Below are 5,110 nucleotides of genomic sequence, written 5' to 3' on the forward strand. Positions count from 1 at the left end.
GGTTTCATCTTCAGGCCAGTTCTACAGTGTGGTTGGGGTACTTTTCCTGGAAGCTTAACCTGGAACATGCTTTCCCTGCCCCTCAACTCCTAATGATCCCAAATATTCAATAGATCTATTTTATGCTTGAAATAGCTGTCTGAAACCAAGAATGTTGACAGTGGACATTTCAGGAGCTGAGGGCATTTCAGGAGATTGCTCTTCTCCTGGTCTTCAGTGACAGGGTGGGAGGAAAGGATCATCCCTTCCTGGGGATATAGAAAACTCACTCATTCATTCAATGTATAGCGAGCTTGTGAGTTAGGAGCAATCCTTTCTGGGAATCAGTGATGTCTGCAGATGTAAATTCCTTTGACACCCACATAAAGTTACAGCACAGAGGAGCTTCAAAACACACAGGCTTAAGCTTCCACACACACCCCTTTGCCCTCCTTCCCTGGTCCTCACTCGATCTTTACTTCAATACTCTCCAGGCAACCAGATCTCTCAGTCCCTTCTCCTCCACTCACCTCAGCCAAATTTGCAGTCAACGTCTTTAAGGTTTAATGACCAAAATAGCTTGAAATATTTTCCTTTGCCAGAAGCATTTGTATGATACAGGAACTAGAGCCTTGGACTAAAAGGACAATGCCTCCTAGTGAAACAAAAGTCAATAAAGAAAATTTGTGTTTGATTTGCTTCAATTTTCATCTATTTGTCTGTTCTTACCAATGAGGATTTCCCTGGGAGACTACAAAGCCATTAGCTAGGAAGGAAGGACTCAACATTTATGGACTATCTACATATATGCAGGTGGTGTGAAGGATGCTTTTTCCAACACGACCACACTTACCCTGGCCCTCACCACTCCAGCCACACCGACCACCTTGCTGCTCCTCCAACATGACACATGCTCTTTGGCCTGGGGCCTTTACAATGACCCTGCAGTCCCTCTGCCTGCAGCACCCTTTCCCCAAAGATCTCCATGGCCCAATTCTTTACTTTCAGGTGTCTGCTCAAATGTCCTCAAGTAGACACACCTTCCCTGACCACCTGCCCTCCACCCATCATGCTTGGTATTCTCACTCCCCCGACTCTGCTTTATTAGTTCCCCACATCACTAATCACCACATGGCATACTTACTTAGTAATTCACTGTCCAGTTGCTCCTGGCCCCAACCACCACCACTAGAAGATCAGTTCTAAACAGGCAGGGATTTTGTGTTTGCTCACTGCTCCTCTCCCTAGCACCTAGAACAATTATCAACACAGAGTAAGTGCTCAACAAAATCTGTTGACTAAATTAAATTCATACAGAATGATGCAAAAATCATTCTAACTTTCAAAAAATAGTGATTTTAGAAAAATTAAATTGTTCAAGGTTCATTAATCCATTAAGCCTTGCACCCAAACCCGAATCTGTGCAGCAAGAAAGACCGAGCTTCCTCACCCCTTCCTCCCTAGGCAAGTTAAGCAGAGGGAGTATTCAGGGTCATGCCCTCAGCTCCTCAGTGGCCCTCCAACCCCTTCCTGATGGGTAACACTTGCATAGCTTAAGGTATCATCAGTTGCTACAACTGGTAAACCTTCATGTATAAGTGGGTTAACCCAATAAAAGAGTGTGATACAGGTATGCTTGGTAGGAACATTCTCCTCCAAGTGATGAATCAGGGACCCAGGCTCTTTCTAATTTATGGATCAACCACCTTCAACACATTGTTCTCAAGGTAGTCCTGGAAATCACTTCCACTCCAGTCATGGAATGAGCATGAAGATCACCTAAGGGGGTAGAGGGGAAACACTTCTACTCACATGACATTGGCCAGCTCTCAGTCACATGGCTACACCCAACCGCAAGGGAGTCTGGGAAATATAGTGTGGGCATAAGCCCAAGAAGAGGAGAAAAGAGGTGTGGTAATCAATAACCAGCCTCAGAGGATCCCATGTCATCTTCTATTAGTAACCTAGGTTTTAGAGTAGGCCAACCGCTGAATGGAAAGGTACCAGGAAAGTGGTTAACCACCTAGACCTGCAATTCAAGCAGTCTTGGGCTCATGTTCCAGGCTCACCATTGACTAGATGCTTAGCGTTAGTCTAGTTACTTACCTCTCTGAGTCTCAGTTTCCTCAGCTATAAAATGGGGACAATACTAGTACTAGTACCTACCTCATTGGGTTGTGGTGAGGAACAGCTGAGATCATGCCTGTTGGGTATGTAGCAGTACTGACCGGAACTGTTATGAGGGAAAAGATGCTCCAAAAAGGGGTCCCAGCTTCCTCCCCCAGTGCTCTCACATCCCAGCAGGCCAGCGATTCAGAGACCCACTCTGGGTCTCAAAGCTTAGAGAAAAGCTTTGTCCCCACTTGACAAGTGACCTGTGAGTCCTCTCTGTTGCATCCTACTGATGATTTCTCACAAATCCCATGGTATCAGTTTGCATAAGTTTGAAATGCCCTTTCCATTAACGGAGGAGCTCTGCTATTAGCTAATTACACTTTGGCTTTTCCTGTGTGAGCCACCGTGCCAGGGAGAAGAGGCCGAGCGTGAGGTGGCCTCTGGTGTGGTGAGAAGGCTTGTGCAGACTGGGATGGGCAGGGGCTGGGGTGAACGTGGGGGCTGCTTCTTTCTGTCCTTTCCTTTCTATAAATCCAGTTATTGGGAGAGAGACCTTTGGAGGAGTGGCTCCCAATTTCCCACAGGAAGGTTTTAGAAGAATTTGGGACAACTCCAATTTTCAGGAAGCTACTGATGTTCACAAAAAAACTAAACGCACTGCTCAAGGTTACCAGAGAGTACCTGAATCCATTGTGAGGTGGGATCCTGACAGAAGAGTACTGTCCTCAGAAGCTATTGCCTCCAACGTGGTTCTGATCCCAGGGCCGACACCTGCCGGGTCAGTCCCCGGCCCAACTGGGGAGCAGTGGTCTGCCTACTCCGTCTTCTACCATGCCTTCCTCCATATCGGTCAAAAAATTTTTTTTAAGCCTAGATTTTAGGCTGAGTCAGATGTGGGTTCAAATCCCAGCTCTGCCACTTACCTCCAGCAAGTCATATCCCGACATGGAGTCTCAGCTTCCTTGTGTGTTAAATGAGAAGACCTTTCTCAAGGAAGTACCACAGGATTAACTGCAAAAGGGTGGCTCAGAGAAGATACCAAAGAAACGTTAGTAGGTAGGTGTTCCTACCCTACTCTCACCCTGAAATTGCTCCCTTTTCTGTAAGCCTTGATGTCACCCAAGCTGAAAATGCTTTTGAGGGATTGCCCCTCTCCAGCTTATTCTTACTGTAAAAATAGATGCATTGAGTAGCTGAGGGGTGAGGAGTTTGCCATGCCTTGAATAGTGACATTTAGACGTCTCCGTAACACTGATGGGTGGGCCCAACAGAAATCCATTTAATGGGCTCTGAAGAGCCTCTTGGGGGCAACTTCAAGTGAGAGAAGGAGTCAGAAATTATGAGCTTTATCCAACAGAAAGTTTTTGGCATAGGAAAGGAATCGGGATTTTGAGTTGGGATCACTCAAATCTATTCCTATCCCAGCTGCATAGATTGGCATCTAGTTACTGGAAATAGAAAGTAAATAAATAAAAACAAAAAGAACTGAGCTCTACTTCCATTTAGGATGCCAAAAATCACTGAAGACTTGCTCCCACCCTAACAATGAGAATGAACCAGGTAAGGTACGATATCACAATTGTTTAAAACCTATCAGAGAGCTGCAGATGCAAAGAAGTGAAATGAACTAAATTTCAGAAAGTGAAGATTCCTTCCTAGCAAGAAGAGAGCCATTTTCATCATTAGGAAGGAGCGGAGAAAAATGAATCTGCCATGGATGGGGGTAAGGAGAAACCACCAAACATTTTTTTAATTAATTTTGTTTTGTTTTTTATTTATTTATCTTATTTATTTATTTTTTATTTTTTGAAACAGAATCCCACTCTGTCGCCCAGTCTGGAGTGCAGTGGCACAATCTCGGCTCACTGCAACCTCTGCCTCTGGGTTCAAGCAATTCTCTTTCTCAGGCTCCCAAGTAGCTGGGATTACAAGTGCCCACCACCACACCCAGCTAACTTTCATATTTGTAGTAAAGAGAGGTTTTGCCATGTTGTCCGGGCTGGTCTCAAACTCCTGACCTCAGGTGATCTGCCCACCTCGGTCTCCCAAAGTGCTGAGATTATAAACATGAGCCACCACGCTCAGCCCCACCAAACTTTTAATAGACTTGCAGCAGTCAGTGGGTTGGCATGGCAGATTAGGACCCTGGAGAGTGTGTGTCTGCACCAGCCCACAACCCTATGCTATTGTTCTTATCTAGTGCACAGGGCCAGTATGCTGTAGGGCTGGGGATGGTAGATTACCCTGAGATATCCAGGGCCTTCTCCAACTGCAACATCGAAGCTGGGATAGGACAGGAGATCCAAGAGAAATCCCTCTGAGGCACCCTCGGCCTCCACTGAGTGCACTGCCACCTTCCTCCAAAGATGCAAGCAGGACCACTGGGTGGAGAACTCTCAAGAGGCAGACATTTGGGGGCAACACTGGAGGGCAAAGAGAACACCCCAGTGGGAAAAAGAAGAAAAACAGCTGGCAGCCACATTGTAAAGCATAAGGAATTTTCTGGAATCTCACCAATGTTCAGATCCCAAACTCTGCTGAAGGGAGATCCATGAACCTTTCTTCAAATTATTTGAAGCCAGTTGCAAAATAAGTCTGAGAAAAAAAAAATGGAATGTTAACAAGGATAATTTATTTTTTCTTCTTTTTTTTTGAGATAGTAGCCAAGTACTTCCCAAAATCAACCCATGGATCCAGGAAGCTCAGTGAACCCAAGTAGATAAACATGAAGAAAACCATACCTAGACATGTCTCACACACACACACACACACACGCAATATGTATATTTCCAACTTCTGTAAAGAAAAAAAAAAAAAAAGACTCACTGTTAAAAGCAAAAATAATAATATATTATGGAGTTTATAGCATAAATGGAAGTAAAATATATGAAAACAAGAGCATAAAGGGCAAGAAGCAGGCGAATGTAATTATATTTCTGTTTCTTGCATTGCTCATAAAACATTAGGAATGTATTTGAAAGTAAACTGTGATAATTTAAAAGACATAATCTAATTT

The 5,110-nt window shown here is 44.5% G+C and overlaps 1 long non-coding RNA gene across 1 annotated transcript; it reads right to left on the minus strand.

Annotated features, from left to right (window-relative positions):
* Positions 1 to 509: 509 nt before the first annotated feature.
* Positions 510 to 2,693, minus strand: LOC111553448. The gene is made up of 4 exons (XR_002734949.1): positions 2,146 to 2,693; positions 1,792 to 1,842; positions 1,124 to 1,230; positions 510 to 634 (listed from the first exon to the last, which is right to left on the minus strand). It is a non-coding gene; the product is annotated as an uncharacterized LOC111553448 (long non-coding RNA).
* Between the last annotated feature and the right edge of the window lie 2,417 nt (positions 2,694 to 5,110).

Source organism: Piliocolobus tephrosceles, chromosome 15 (assembly GCF_002776525.5).
Source record: "Piliocolobus tephrosceles isolate RC106 chromosome 15, ASM277652v3, whole genome shotgun sequence".
NCBI lineage: Eukaryota > Metazoa > Chordata > Mammalia > Primates > Cercopithecidae > Piliocolobus > Piliocolobus tephrosceles.